This window comes from Gavia stellata, chromosome 17 (assembly GCF_030936135.1).
Source record: "Gavia stellata isolate bGavSte3 chromosome 17, bGavSte3.hap2, whole genome shotgun sequence".
Lineage (NCBI taxonomy): Eukaryota > Metazoa > Chordata > Aves > Gaviiformes > Gaviidae > Gavia > Gavia stellata.
The window spans coordinates 4,227,570-4,244,270 of NC_082610.1; the positions used below are offsets into that span (position 1 = coordinate 4,227,570).

At 45.9% G+C, this 16,701-nt stretch overlaps 1 long non-coding RNA gene across 1 annotated transcript in view; it reads right to left on the reverse strand.

The window, feature by feature from the left end:
* Window positions 1–11,003: 11,003 nt before the first annotated feature.
* Window positions 11,004–16,701, reverse strand: part of LOC132318477 (uncharacterized) — a 75,280-nt gene continuing 69,582 nt past the window's right edge. The window contains exon 3 of the long non-coding RNA XR_009484329.1: window positions 11,004–11,026. This is a non-coding gene — a long non-coding RNA (uncharacterized LOC132318477). The remainder of the gene's footprint in view (window positions 11,027–16,701) is intronic.

Genomic DNA, 16,701 nt, shown 5'->3' on the forward strand with positions numbered 1-16,701 from the left:
GCCGGTGTTTCATTCATGAAAGCGCCCCAGCGGGGCGCGGGGCTCCCCGGCGGGCGGGCGGTGCCGGCGGCGGGGAGCGGGGCTGGCCCGGGGCCCGGGGGAGCCCCCGGCGGGCGGCGCGGGGCGGCGCGGCCGCAGGAAGCGGCCATTAGCGCGAGCCAATGGGGGCGCCGGGCTGTTACCAGGCGGATCGGGCAGATCTCGGCGCGGGGCTCGCCCGGTCCCGCCGAGACAAAGGGGACTGGTCAGAAGTGCGAGAGCCGCGGCCACCGGGCCGGGCCCCCCCCTCCCGCTCGTCCCGGTGCCAGCTGCGCGCTCCGCCTCCGCCCGCCGCACCGGGCGGCCCCGCACCTGCCCGGGCCGGGGGGCGGTGCCGCCCGCCCCCGCCTCCGGGGTCCCGCCCCCGCCGCTACCTGCCCGCCCGGCAGCGGCGGCGCGGCGGGGCTCCGGCAGCGCCCGCTCCCCGCCCGAGCCGCCCTCGGGCCCGCCCCGCGTCGCCGGCTCCCCCGGCGGGCCCCTGACGGTCCCCAGCGGGGCAGCGGCCCCCGCGCAGCGCCGGACGGGGCCCGGGGACGCCTGCGCCCCGACTGCGCGGCTCCCCGCCCGCCCCGGGGAGCGCGTTCGGCGGGCGTGCCGCCTCCTGCCCCGCTGCCTGACGCGCCCAGCCCGCGGCGCTCCCCGCCGCTCCCGGGGGCGTGCTGCGCGCTGCAGCCGCCGCCGCCGCTGCTCTCGCCCCGGGGGCTTCCGACGGCGCTTCCTTCCTGCCTGCCCGCCCTCCCCGCCTCTCCCCTCCCCTCCCCGCGGCGCCCGCTGCCGGGGACGCCGCTCGCGGCCGGCACTTTCTCATGATGTCATCCCGCCCCGCGCCGCCGCCGCGCCGGCCCCGCTGACAAAGGGCACCCGGCCCGCCCCGCCACCGCCGCCGGGCGCGCGCGCCGGCCCGCCGCGGGCGCGCGCATTCCTCGCGTGCCGCCGCCGCCGCCCGCCGTAATCTTCCGAAGAGCCGCGCAGCACCGGCTGCACTGCCGCGGGGGCACCGGCGGGGGAGCGACCCCCCCCCCGCCCGCACCCTGGCGGGGGCGAAACGGCCCCGGAGCGGATTAAACCGGCACAGACGGGCGGGGGGCAGCGGCCGCGCCCGCCCCGCGGGAGCGGCGTCCCGCTGGCCGCGGCTTCGTGCCCTGGGCGCCTCCGCCCTGGCTTCCCGCCTGTCACCTGCGTTCCTTCCCCCCCGCGCCTGTAGTTACGGCCCGCTGAGGGGGCGGGAGGTGCTGAGGGGGCGGGAGGTGCGCGGGCGCCCGGTGCGGGGCGAGGCCCTGAGGGCTCGGGGGTGCCGGGGGCTCTGGCGGGACTCCGCTGAGGAGAACGGCCCCGACCCCGCGGCGACGCAGCCTCCCGCCATGTTTCCCCCCCTGGGATGCGCACCCGCGGGGCCTGGTGCCAACCGCACGTCTCCTGGATGGATCCGAGAGGTCCCCAGGCCGCCCCCGCGGGCGGGCGCGAGTGCCTGTGGGCGAGACGCTCCCCTGAGGCGTCGCTGGAGAGGTGGATCCTGACCTCCGGCCGCGGGGCAGCTCTCCCTCACGGCCAGCCGGTGCTGACCACGTACGGGGCCCGCGGAGGGAGGGATTTGAAGGAGCTGAGCTCACGGAGGGTCTCCGTGGGAGATCCGTCACCAGGCTGGGGAGAGGCACCCGCCTGGGTGGGAGGGAGGGTGAGCCCGGCCGGGGTGTCCCGAGGCGGGGAGGCAGGGACAGACCACAGCGGCCTTCCAGAGCTGGTGGAAATGAGCCCAAGTTTAGCCTGGACAGTGGAGGTAAGAGTGGAGAAAGGAGGCGACAGGGCTAAGGACGGGGGAAGAAAAAGGAAGGAAAGGAGCTGGTTTGGTTCCTTTCTTCATCGAGGGAAACCTCGTGTGCGGCCACGGCAGAAACGAGCCGGTGGAAGTGGAAGCAGAGGCACCGAGGGAAGCCTGGCAGACAGCGTCAAGGTGAATAGACAATGTCTTTATGCACCAACACCCTCAAAATGGAAACATTTCAGTGGAAAATATTTTGATTTTAAAACCAGCAGCTACAGTTTCTGCTGTGCACTGTTAACCCAGAGTCCTCAGCTGACAGTACCTTTTGGTAATTCATCAGCATGAAAATGACCAGCATAGACGCTGGTGTTTGATAGGGATTGGCGAGCTATGAAAAAGCATGTCTAAGCCACGTAGACTATTTAAACTTGATTTACAAGGTAGAAAAGGAACACGTTCTCCATTCCCCAAACTGACACTTCCTCCATGTAGTACTGCAAGACAATTTAAAGGCACATTATTAATACTGTTAGATGTTTGTTGTTGAATGGGATATCGGTAGTAGTTTTTGAAGCATGGTGTTCCTATTTTTCATCTCTATTTTCACCAAAATTGCAAAACAACATGGGGAGATGTTTCGTGGCGATTATAGGTTCAGTTCTGCTCCCACTGAAGTCAGCAGCTGTTGGGTTGCTGTAATGGGGCGGACTGCTAATGTGATGACTTGCTGTGAGCGGAGGGACAGAGAGTTTACTGGAATGATCCCTAAGCTGTCTTACTCATTAGTGGCAAAGTCGTAACCAAATTTTGCGGAGTACCTTGCATAATTCCCAGTAAGTGCCAGTAAATCAGTATGTATGACATAGGCTGCAGAAAAGCTATTTCAGGAATGTCTTAGGTGTCGTCTTCCCACATTTTGTTTGTCTCCCTCTGCCAGAAAAGGTGCATTAGTAATTGTGATCCAGACTATCAGATAGGCTGGGCTGGTGGGGTAGCTCCATGGAGGCAGATTTGCTTCCTGGCTAAACGTGTTGGCTCCAGAGAGAGGGAGCTGCAGAGACCAACACACGTCCCTGTGCACTTTTCTGTGCAGAAAAAAGGTATGATGACAGAAGCTTATCTTGGGACTCTGGTCTAAATACAAATGAGATGTGGCACATTTTTTGTCATCGTCTCTACCGCCCGTTCTCCAGCTCTCCCAGAGTCCAGAACTGAGCCCATCCGGCCACACGCTGCACTTCTCGCTTCAGCCTGCTGCCCTGTCCGCTCTTTCACCACCTGCCTGAAAGTGGTAAACCTGCTCACCGCATCTTTGCAACACACTCTCCAAGTAAAAGCAGTACACATAACCTCTGGGGCCAGATTTTTTGGTGTGCTGTTAACTCCAATTTAAGGCAGCGGTAGTTCTAGGGGTCATTTCTTCAGTAACTTGGGTGCCTGACTCCCCTGTAATCTCACCTTCTTTACTGCCTGTGGCAGTTCACAAGTCCTCTGGTAAGGTCCCAGTTCTTGGTACATTAACTTGGGATGGAGGAAGAGGGTTTCAAAATCAAAGTCTATTGGCATCTGACACCCGCCTAATTGGTTCCGTATTCTCTCATCCTTTCTGTTGACTTAAAGTGTAGCCGCTCATCTACCTTATTTCAGAACCCCTTGAATATTGCTGTTGAACACATTTGGTTGAATGACCGCGATGACCAGAAGGACTTACCTCTTACTATCTAACATTTCTCACCATGCGGTGTTCTCCACCTGGGGCTGAGAGAAAGTGAGGATGAGAAGAGAAAGAAAACTGCTTCACTTAAAAGCGGTGGACTGGATAATGTAAATGATGAGGACTTAGGATATTTCACTGAAAGAGCTGCGGTTCAGTAGCACGAACAATCCCGGAAAGTCTCCTTCACCTCTGGTGTTCTGCAAATGACTTTCTCAACTCTTTCCAAGCAGGCGGGCACCGTCACGCCCCCAGCAAGAGGAGGGCCATGCTGTTTGCTGCAGTAAGACCCTAAAAGCTGAGATTGCTGTAGTCACTTGCAAGATGTTTGCATCCCTCAGACCATTTTGAAAACCTCAACCATTTTACTCCTTGGTTGTAAAGTGGATTGGCACCTCTCTGAAGGACGAGTATGCATTCTTTGAACCATTAGTAAAAATCATTTGGCTCAAAACCAAGTCTAAAACACTGGATTATAATTTTGACCTGAAGCATAGATGACAAAATGATAAATTTGCAAAACTCAGGCATTTTTCGGAGCACATGAATTCAATGGGAGTATTACCATCAACATCAAAGAGAGCAGGATTGAACCTGTAATGTATAGCACTAATGACTACAATCAAATAAACTTACATTGCTTGGGTTTTCTACCACCTTTGGCCTTGTGTGTGTGTGTGTAAGTGTGTGTGTGTGTGTGCACTTTTATGTGTGTGCCAAATGAGTAGGTCCAGAGTACTACCATTTTGAATCTGGGGCAGTTATACTAGATTGGTAAAAATATGAATAATGATGCAGGATGACAAGCCTTGGGGAATCTGGTTTACTTGTTTCCATAAATCAGTAAAGGAAGTGAAGAACTGAAAACCTTGAAAGATGAGATTATAGTCTTAGTGAAGGCTTCAGAAATATTTACACTTAATTTGATCTGCTTGTGGCAACTGGTATTTTTTTACTTACTTGCGGTGCAGCTCAATTTGGTTGAAAACCAGTATGGGGTAGAATATCTCTGTGGAAACACATAATCCTAGAGTTACATCTTTGTATACTATTCATTTTATGTTTATTGTTTCTTTTTGCTCTGTTTGGAATAGTGCACAACGTCACCAGTAGCTGTTTTGTCCCCTCTGGTTAGTTCTTACCTGACTGTCTCTCCACGGAGCTACAGCTAGTGACAGAAGAGAATGTAAGGTATGATAATAGCCTCCTATTTAACTCAATTGAATTTCTTTTGTTGGCTAATTTTCATTTGTGTTTACATCGTTTTCTAAATTGCTCAGATTTGCAACCTTAAACTGTGGATGCTGCTTCTTGGGGAAAAAAAAAAAGGGAATCATCTTTCTGAATGTGTCTTACATTTCGGAGGGATTAAAGTAAAAAAGTCAAAATAAAACATGAATGTCAGTTTTGATTAACAGCTACATCAGAGGTGCTTTGCTTCCAGAGTGTGAGATTTTCTATGGTCTTAACATTACCTTGGCCTAGGAAGAGCCTAGAGTTTGTAGCAGCATCAGTGTCCACTTTTAAAGACCAATCAAAATTTAAAATGTGATGTCGTTCCAGTCGAAATTCCCTTTATCCTTTATGTTTTCTTGATTCCTGGCTTGGGACTTAAGTGGCTTTATCGAAGTGCTTAGTCTGCTGTTGCCTGTTGATAGGATCCCCAGTCATTTAGAAAATGCTAAGGCTCAGTCAGCATGTGTAAAACCTCCATTTGCTTGACTGTGGCAAGGACGTCTTTATCACGCAGCTAAAAAATTCAGAGGGTGTTCTCATGGGATTCCCTAGTCATGATTGCATCGGGCTAAGAAGACGTCTGGATGAACGCAGTGAAGTTAGATGAGACCATCTGATAGAGATTCTCAACAGCAAACAGATCCAAAACTTCAAACACCTGAAGAAAAAAACAAGATAAACCTTAATATTTATTTCCAACCCAAAATACTCACAAAAGTCTCTGCCAAGCACAAGCTTGTGTCGCATGTATGTGTATCATGGCGTGAGCGCTAATTGTGGCATGTCTTGAAACGCGCAGGTAATTTCCCAGAATATTGTGCTGGGAAAGGGAGGATCTAGAAAAGGGGAATGGCTGCATTTTTGCTTGAAGCGCATGATAAAGCTATGCCCCCACCTTATCTTTCCTCTTTAAAATCTGTGTATAGTTTGAGCATATTTTGTCCACAACCAAAGTATTTCATCAAATCCCAGCTTTGGCTTTGAATTCACTCTGGGGCTGGAGTTGGTTAAAGAAGCTGAATCTCAGCAAAATGTTAGTATAAAAACAGGAAAACTTTCTCAAGAAATACTGAGAATATTTTTTCCTACTTCTGGAGTAATCAAATGATGTAGCACAATGATTTGCATTGATGGAAATGAGATCAGATTGTGAATGATTTAGAAGCTAAGTCAGGAAAAGACTTAAACATGTGCCTAAATTTAAATAAGTACGTACACCGGAATTAGTCATATGCTTAAAAATTAAATACATGTTTAAATATATTGCTGAACTGGAGCCTAAGGGTACAGTTTGAAGTTAAAGCTAAACTAATCTAGACAGTAGTTGTTGCTGAAAGTGATTAGTCTTCTCCTGGTTTACTTCCCTGAAACGGCCCACGCTGGAGTAAAACAAATGCAGTTTGTTGACAGTAACTGCTACTTCCTCAACGACTTTGAAAAGTATTCTTTTCTCATAAAAATGCAAGTAAAAGTCTTAGTTAATACTAAAAATCAATGGAGATACATGGAAGTCAGTTTTTGTACTAACATGCAATCCCTATTTGATTTCACAAGCTACAGCCTGTTAGAGAAAGAATTAAGGGGAGCGGTTCTCACGCGGACTAGGATGCATTTATTTCTTTTCCTTATGGGCTTCTACATCCTCCTAGCAATAACTAAGGGTAAGGGAACCGCAAAGCAAGTATGTCACTGAAATCAAGCTGGCTGCAAAGCAAGCATGAAGAGACAGGGGTTTTTGAGATGCTCACCCTTCACGGTGGGATGCAGAGGATGTTGTAGGCACACAAGCATCGCTGGTGGCCTCTCAGCCTCGCTGACACCAGCCACGGAGAGACTGGGGCTTCACTGCTTCTGTTTGGACCTCTGTGAAGGTTTTGCTACAAGCAGGAGGACCACACTGTCTCCTGGCAAACTGATAGATACTCTTCTGGAATAAAACCATAGAGATTGAAGACTCTTCAGAGGACCTGACACAAAGGCAGGTGACCCCTTGGGAAGGTTAAGGCTTCCTGGAATCAGGAAGCCATGGGCTTGGGGAGATGATGCTGGAGAGTTGTCTGCATTTTTAAGGGTGGTGATAGCAGATCTCAGTCTCTCAGTGCAAGCATTTAAAGGCAGTGGAGGTCTGAGGACCCCAGGTATCCTTCTGGCAAGCTCTCCGTGGAAGGAGGAAGCCTGGGGCCCGTGGATTTCTATCATGGCCATTTGTGCTGCAGCTAAGCACTTGGCTGCCTGCCTATGACGGCTTTGTGATAAGGCTCTGTGCAAAGATCTAGCATATTTTTAATCAAATGTTTCCATTAGTTTTAATATATTGTACCCATCAGATTACAGTCACTCAGCAAAAATCCAGCCTTCGACACACAGTCTCATTTATCCTTGTTCCTACCATGCACCCAGCTCTGCTTTGCTGACGTTGGTTCTGGTTGTATAGTCTTGTTGTAGGTTTTTTTTGGGGGTGGTGCAATTAGCCTGATTGGAGCAACTAGGCCAAGGAACATCAAGCAGTAAAATAAAGTCTTGATGACATATTTGAACTCCTGTAGACCATGGGTTATCTGATCTGCAAGGTCACTGCTATTCTCTGGGAAAGTTTAAAAGAATCTGCTCCTATTTCAAGCTTAAAGGGCCCTTCTTGACAATTTTAGGAAGCAAATTCAGTTTTTCTTTAAGTATATGCAGTTCTGCGCAGGTGAGGGTTTCAGAGTATTTACTACCTGTATTTTTTTCTTTCCTTTTCTTTGGATTTAACTGCTTATCAAAGGCAAACAGAGTAGAATTAATTTTAATAAACAGAAGGAAAAAGTGACTCCAGTAAGGCTCCTTCTGCTACCAAAACTGAATGAAATGCAGAAAGGAAAATAATGTGAAAATGAGAAACCTAAAAAGAACTTTAAAATTCCTTTTAATAATTTAAGCTGTCATCAGTAGTAGAAATAAGGAATTATATTTCAGACATGACTTATACCAGGCATGTCTTAAAAAGAAAAAGAGAAAGACAAATTGATAATGCCTGAAGAGACTGTCCCTGGGAATAAAAAAAATGCAGAATTAGGCCCTGGGAAGCCAAGTATCTTTTCCACCGTTCAGTCGGTAGAAGAAAGAAATGATGGTCCTTGATCTTTAGCAGCTCTAACAGATGGACTTGGGGAAGCAGTAGGAAAATAACATCATTAAAAGTTTTGTCTTTCTGTATTTATGAAAAGTCAAGTTGTGCCTTGCTCAAAATGTTTGAAGCTATTATATTACAAAGATTTGGTATTAATATGATTAGCTTAACAGTATTCTTCTGTAATACACATCATAAAGTCCTGTCAGAATGAAATTGAATGCTAAAAACACGCATAATAACTTTCACAGACCATTAAGGTTTAAGGCTACAGTGTGGGAGTTTATTACAAAGAGACCCTCTTACATCAGCATGTACTTTAAGTTAGAGGTATTCCCCCCAGGCTTTATTTGCTGCAAAGTATGATGTTCTGATGTTGTTTATGTTCGTATACAGCCTGGCTTAGCTTTGCGGTGGGGTTCTTGCAGTAACGCAAGGAATGCTATAGGAAGGGATCGAGGAGGCTATTCTTTTCCTTTCGCAGGAGTCCGAGTGTGTAAACTCTTGGCCATTTTACCCTTGCTGGCTGTGGCAAACTGTCACCCCTCCATTTCCCTCTTGTTATAGTAACAGCATTATCCCAGCAGGATGAGGTATGACTTTCTCTCGCTGGTGCCTTTCATGCCACTCTGCGTACTGTTGGGAACAAGGATAATTCACGCCCTTGCCTCAGGGATTATAAATTTAATGCCCTTAAGGAACAGGTAGTTTATCTACAAAGCAATGCACTACTTGTACCATAAAAATTTCTTACCGCCCAGTAGGAATATGGACTCAGATCCATTTATTTGACTCTGTGTAGGTATCGGAGTTTAAGGAAGGATCCTATTACCTTATGATTATCTCTTCGAGCTGATTTTACCCCGGTATAATTCCACGGGCTCCCAGGAAGCTATTTCAGACTCACGTTGGGCGAGTGGGGAAAGATTGAGTGCATGTACTCAATGAAGTTAGAGTGCTAGCAAAAAGTGAACCGGAGTCTTTGGCGGGAAAATCTATCATTCTCCATTGATAAAAAGTTTATGATTAATCACTGGCTTGATTACATTAGCCTTTAATTAAGCTTGTGTGCCAGAGAACAGGGACTTTGGTGTGTTTTTTCTTTGTTATCTCCTGACCGTGGCTCTGCTGGTGTGATTTTATAAAAGGTCTTGCATCAATTTCCCCTTACTACAACTATTCCCACCCCCTAAGGGGGAATTAAGGTCATATTCTTCCTTGCTGATGCTTCCACAGTTGGAACCATTTCAGTGGAAAGCAAAAAAGTAGGTGAAAATATTTGTTGGTTTCATTTATATCACAGAGTTACCATCCTGTACCTTGGATTCATTTCTCAGCTTTCCCTGGAGTTCTTGGGAACCCACACAGACATCCATGGGATTTTCTTCCACAGAAAACTGCTGATGCTAACCACGGATCTACAGCACAGGCAGCTGTTACCAGCAGTTTATAGTAACCTTCCTCACACAGGATCCCACGGCACTTTGCAAACTAATTAAACACAGCACCACTGATGTGCAATGAGCGCCGGGGCAGAGCGTGGCAGCTATTCAGCACAGAGTACATGGATCAGGATTGTTTCGTCCAAAGCCACAGGAGTCAATTCCGTCTCTTGTGAGAAGTGTCCTGGGATGATCAAGGGACAGAATGAAAAATGAGACTTTTAGTTCCGAATATAGTATCTGGGAGAAGAAAAACATTACAAATCTCAGCATGGCTTCCCTGGAGAAATAAAGGGCGCTGATGATGCCTGGCAGGCTGAGGGGCTTTCGCTGATGGGCTCGCTGAGGTCTTGGATCTCCTTCTGACATTGAGCCATTTTAACCCCTTTGCTTTTTTCTAGCATTTCTGGTGCTTTTCACTGGATCATGCCTGGGGCTTTGGTACTAAGCAGCCCTTTTGATAACTGCAGTGCAGTGCTGTAATCGCTGAAGATTCCCCCCCTCCCCTTCCCATAACGCCATCAGCACAAGGAGAAACAGCCTTGACAAAAATCCCAGCGGGACTGTGTGCACAGTTCCGGCACCGAGAAGTGAAAATTCAAGTGCAATGTGTGGAATTTGCAAGTGCAGCTTCCTTTGTTCCTCGCCCACCCTCTGTGCTATAAAAATATTTTTTGACTAGTGGTTGTTATCCTCACAGCAGAAATGTAACAGCAACAAAGTATTATTTGAAATATCAACAACCAAGGGAAAGGCCAAAGTGTGTTGCTTCGGGAGGGCTGTCTCGCAGACCTGCAAGAAACCTCAGCTCTTTTTGTCCTGAGGAGGACTTGGCAGCTGTGATCAGTTAGGAACAGCCATGCGACTGGGCGATAAAGAGGGACCAAACCCCTCAGGAGAATCAGTGCTGGACTCTCCCCATGCAGTTTAGCCAATTTCCTCCAGATCCCACTCCAGGGACCACACACCATGGGACTAGATGTTGAGGCACCTGTCCTTCAAATATCTGAGTCCTACATTGAATCCAATCCTTATAACTTAGAAGCTACAGTAGTGAGTGTGTCAGTGCCTAACCCACTGAAGAAATCCAAGTTTTAGCCACTTTCACAAGTCATTCACCGTCTAGCAAGAATCAGTCCCAAACCAGAATAGACTGAGACCTTTGATGGTATCGGTCTGAAGATAAGGAGGAGACTTGCCAAGCTAGATGTTGGCTTTCGTTGCATGCCTAGCAGGCAGCCCATAAGGCATCCATCCTTTCACAAGTCACTGTCAGGAAAAGTCACTCTTAAGATTTACCTACTAGGAAGTGCAGGCAGGAGTTGGAAGAAGGTAAGGATCAGGCCACAGGTCTGTTACACCACTTCAAGCTGCTGAGTTCAGCATTTTGTCGCTGGCAGTGACCACTGCTGGACTGTTTCAGACAGTGCTGTCATGCTTCCAGTCCCCAGTCCCATGAGCTGGCCTGAAGTGTCAGTCAGACACAGTTCACTTGTGTTCTGGTGCATCTTCTTGCTAGGAAAGTCAGATCCTCAACTCAGGCTGGATCTTCTTTCCTGCTCTTCTCGCGAAGGAAGTTAAGATAGTTAGCATGCTCTTACTCACAAACCTGCCCCTTCTTTAGAAAATCTTTCTTGCTGCCTTCGCTTCCAAGCTGAGGGAGCCCAACCAGCTCGGGGCCCTGGCTTCACTTGTGGCATAGTTATCTCATCCGTCTGGCTCAGCTGATCAAGAGAGAGATGGAATTGCACACAGGTATGCAATTTTGGACTAGTTTAAATTATATCACATAATAATAGTAATGATAATGATAATGATGATGATATCTTATGCTATGGATGAGAAAAATAAACCATTGTCTCAAAATGTACCTGACAAGTAGTACAATGCAGTGTTATGTACTCAAGAGGGAGAATAGAAGTTACTTCACTCATTTTCATCCCATCCTCTGAGTCTTGTCTAGCCTACGGGTTAAATCCGGGAGACAGAATCATCTGCATGAGAAATGTGGTATGAACCATCAGCTCAGGCTGATAGGAACTACAGGCTCCCACACAGCCCATACCAAACGATAGTACTATCAGATGGAAAGAGGTTATATACATAGTATAGTGTATCAGTCTCAGCTAAGTATCTTTGCAATGGTTTCCCACATCACTTAGCAGCTTGTTTAACATATCATGATTAACCAGTAGGCTCTGCAGGAGCTTCTCACAATCAGCAGAAACAACAAAAGACCTGAAGGACCACAGTAGAAGGCAAACATAATGATGGACAGTAAGTGTGTGTTCATGCCTCTCCTGAAAAATGTCCATAGCTGTTTGGCTTACAAAGTATTGTAAATTCATTGCTAATAGTTTGGATTGGTTCTTTCAGCATAATATTGTAGTCAGTTTTAGGAAAAGCAGCAGAAATCTTGATTATTGAAGTCCTGTTATATGTATGATGGGACTTTGCAAAGCCACAATTTTTTTCTCAGCCTGCACAAAATAATCAGCTATCTCTCTGATTCTCAGAAGACTTGATCATGAAGTGATTGTAGCGAGAGCTTTTACTTGAGTCTGTAAAGACTTTCATAGAATATGACAGTTGATAAATGCCTGATCTGCTATGGCAACTTACTTAGTATTAAATTCAAATAGAGAAAGATAGCATGTTTTATGGTGCTTTTCACCTCCTTTTTACCATGTACCTTTCCCTATTCACTGCTTTGCAAAGTTCAGCAATTGGTAATGGATTTGCCAACCATGCAAGTTAGAAAGTTTCTCTCTCTATTATCAAGATCAATGGTTTCCTCTCTTTCTAATTGCAAAACACTTTCTTTATCATGAAAATTTTAAATTTCCATAAATAGCCTTCCCAAAGGCTAAGTAAGTGCTAAACAAAACTAAAAACAAAGTGAGAGGAAGTACAATGCGAATAAATAACTCAAATGCAAAGCCTGAATTCTTTGAGGAGGAGAACTTACGAGGTGCTGAGCACCCCTGAGAGCTGCTTGCATTGATAAAGTTCAGCATGGAGGTGCAAAAACATCCTACAAGGCCTTTTAAAACAGCCCCTCTTAGGCTTCCTTCTTAGGCCAAAGTCCAAAGCTGATTCAACGCAGTATCAAGCTACAAAACTTTAGTCATAGAGATGGAAGAAGGAACAACTGGCAGATGAAGATGACAGATAGCAGAAGTGTATCTTAGATGAGACTTATAGTTACTTAAATGCTGTTGAATTAAATATTGCCTTTCCATAATTTAACTCCTGAAAACCCAAAATATTATTCTACACGTTATGACATAGCGAGCTGATGCACGGTACATCAGCAGTGATGTAATATTGACAGACAAATACAGCTATTGTATTCATAAATGTTCGCTTTACAAAGCAAAGAGCATTGTAACAAAATATACTTAATGCTAGCATGATAGACTGCAATGTAATCAGTGTCTTGGATGAATTGAGAACACAAACAAAAATAGATTAGCTAACAACTAAATTGTATTTATCTTGCTTGACAGGGCTAGTTCAATAATGAGTCATTTTCTGATCTAATATCGCTGCCATCTCTAGTATTGCCGGTAATTGTTACTGCTGAGAGAAAAAGTTCAAACAATCCAAAGGCTGAAGAGGCAAAGGAGTATTAGCATGTCTAATGCAAGAGTATTAGCAGTAGTCTGTCTGGTCCCCGGTAGATGCAATATACCAATTAGTTGCATACTTCCTTGAGCCGTGAAACCGGGGTCTCAGCCGCCTGGGGTCATTACAGATCTCACGGGTCTTTTGTGAAAGCAGAGTTATTTTTCCAGGCAGGATTGTAGCCGAGGGCCTGACATATCCTTCACATAAGCTGTGCTGTCCATGCTCTGCTGGCTGCTGCATCCGTCACCTCCAGTGGCTAGGGCAAGAAGAGCGAAAACCTTGCTCTGCTGACCCCATCGGGCTCTTCCACGGGCGCTGAAAGCCCTGGGATGTAGCCAAAGGTTAGATGCAGCCACCTTTGTGGACCCTGTCTTTATCTACCCTGCGGTGACAGCAGCTCATGTAGCCAGCTCCCCAGACCTGCCTCCTGACTAGTTAGCGCAAGTATTGATAGCAGCGTAAGTAGAGCAGCCCGATGCTCAGGACAGGCTAGTAGCCCAACTATTTACCCAGGGGCCTGGGTGGTTTGGCTGGCCATGGTATGCTCCACGCTGCAGCCAGCAATGTCCGAGCCGACGAGCTCAGACATACTTTCATGAGCTGCAATACTTTGGGGACTGTAGCACTGATATATCTGTTTGTTGGTAATCAGTGGGGATGAGTAGGAAACTCTATCTCCAAGCATGCTTCTTTAAGGATTAAAAGCGTTCTGCATTTATAATGGAGAGTAATTACCTTTTTTGAAAATAGTTGTCAACTTAATTTTAAATAATAAAACTTTGCGCTGAGGTCAGTCGGGTTCCAGGTGGAAACGTGCTAGGAAAGACAAATATTCAAAGCAAGAATGGGCATGAATGTGATTGGGCTTGATTCTGATCAAGTTTACATTTGTTTAAAGGCCCAGCCCAAAGCCTGTGAAAGTCATTTGACTGACAGAATAAATCAGCTAAAATCAATGGGATTACCCTACTGTCAGCCCAGTATGGGTGAGATCAAACCCCAGATCATTATCTTTTTGTGGTTTTCCTTTTTGCATATTGAGAGGGAGTCAGTGTGAAGGGCCATTGATTGTTTTGTAAAACACCCTTTAATTTCAGTGGGAGTCTGCCTGCCTCCCGACTGTTGGCAGGATATGGCCCATAGAGCTACTGGGAGGCTGAAGATTCATACCTCTCGATGTGCACTGCATCTGTTTGGTTTTGCTGCCAGAGGTAATCAGGCAGTTAATAGCTTTTGCATAGAGAACCAGTTGACTGTGTGCGATGTGAGAGCCTAGCCAGGCATGAAAATATAAAATGAAAGAATAAGTTAAACCACCACATTCTTTGGGGGAATGCTAATGGGTGACAGTTATCACTTACCACCTTGGTCTCTTGTTCTTTCATCAGAATCAATTACTTAATTTCTCTTTTTTTGTGCATGATGATGATGCTTTCATGAAAAACAAGTCTATGGAAATACTGAATACCAGTAAGTCAGAAGAAGCGAAGGATGCAAAACTGCAGTTTTCCCATGGCCTGAAAATGACTCCCTCCCTGGCTTAGGGCAGCCACAGGTATGCTGTTAATTTTAAGTCCTCTTGCCAGAAGGCTATAAAATGTCTTTTCATCTTACGTTACATAAGTATCCAACAAATAAGAAGACTGTTATTACAAAGGCAACCACACCGAAAAAAGGTTTCATTTACTCTGAAAACCTGCATTAAAGACTTCTGATGTCTCTGTAACTTGTAGGTTGCTGAACACTGTTGGAGAGGAAAATTCATTGAATTCTTTTAAAAAAAGAAGTAAGTTTGATGCAATACCAAACAGGAATGCTCTTAGGAACCACGTGATAAATCTTCAGTTGAACATTATGTTAATTTACTCTCAAAGATGAGCTTCTATATTCTTTCACCATACTGGACAGCATTCTGGAAAACAGTGGTAATATTTAGCGCTCTCTAATTAAACATTTTGATGATCCTTCTGAACTAAACAGAAAAGATCATATATGTCAGGAGTGAAAACTGTGAGGTGCTAAGTAGATCTTAAGATATGAAAACACAGCTGAGTCTGAGGATGCTGAGGACTTGAGAGAAAGTGCTCAGCAGCCACAGGAAGGGTCTTCAAAATCCTTGTGCTTCTTGTCATCAAATAAATAATGCTGCTTGGCTTCACTGGGTGCTGAATCGTTGCTTTGTGGTTTGACATGATTTTCTCCAGGAAAATAAAATGTGGTTTTGTGCCAGTAAGATAAAGGCATTGTGACAGTGAGATAAAGCATTGGAGGATGCCTCTGTGAAGGTGATTCAGCATGTGTTCAACATACCTCTTAGTAATTAAGGCATTCTTCTTGAAGTTGTTTAGTTGTATTATATCCTTCTACATCTTCACAAATTGATTGGCATCAGGTATATTTATAATATGTTCTAAGTCAGTCAACTTCCAGGCAGTAAGGCATCCTCACCTGCTCATTTCACAGGAAAAAAAACCCCTAAACAATAGAAATCACCATGTGCGTGTTGACATCCTGCTTGTGAACCAATATTGTCACAAGCAGTAGGCTTAGAAAGAGCAGACCAATCAATGAATATGAACTGACTTACACTAAGCTAAAATTAGGTCCAATATCCTGATTGAAGTTATTGCAATTAACTAAATAAATACACACTCTCAGTTAATTATTTTTGTAATACCATTGTGCCTAGAGGCCACATGTGAGATTGAGAGCCATCCATACTAAGCACTGCAAATACATTCAGTAAAGATACAGTCTTGAACAGCTTGCTGTTCATATAGACAAAAGAAACAAAGGACTGGAGACAGAAATCATTCTTTATTATCTCCATGTCACAGAAACAGGGCCAGAGAAATTGAATTGTCTTGCCCAACACTGTATAAGAATTATTTGGCAGGACTGAGAAGCAAATAGAGAACATCAGTATCCACTTCACGAGTCTGCCCGCCCTTTCTCTAGCACAAACTGCTTTCTTACCAGAAGATTTCTCATGCACAGAACAGCTCTGGACTCTTGTTTCTTTACATTCCATTCCTTCTTTTTCGAATGCAGCACGGTACCTAATAGCTAGAGCTTTTGGTTTCTTGTGGCTGTTGATGAGCCTGTGTCCCATCAATCTCACCAGTGTGAAACACACCGCTACCTCTATAGGAAAGAATGATCTTCCACTAGCAAAAATTCAAGGCCTCAAACACATAAATCCATGAGCACCCACATTTCCATTGACTGCTTTCCCTTGGTTTAAGAGTTCATATACATTCTTCCTCAAATCTGGAGCCAAGCTTTGCCTCCTTTGTGTATATAGAGAAAACTTTTAAAATCTCATTGCAAGGGGTGCAAATGTGTCTTGTAAATCCAGAAATAGCCCATTCTCTTAGGTCAAAGCAACTGACAGTTACAGCCTCATCCCTTGGAAATAAGTCTCAAAAACTTACTTACGTAGCAAATACTTTGGCTGCAATAACTAAGTTACTTTTGTCACCATTAGCCTTTCCTGATTACTTTCTTCTGCATTATGTACTTGCACCAATAGAATATAAATTCATTGAAACACAAATTGTGCTGCTTGCTGACTCCTTCTGTCTGCTGAAAAAAATATAGAAATAGAAATACAGAGTGTCCAGTGCATGGTGACTCTACCCTGATTTTAAAGAGAGACCCTGCAGTGGCATCTTCAAGCATTATAGACCTAAACCCAAGACACTTGCTTTGGCCTTTCTCTCTCTACTTTCTGTCAACCTTGGTTCTTTCAAAATCAATGACAAAATGT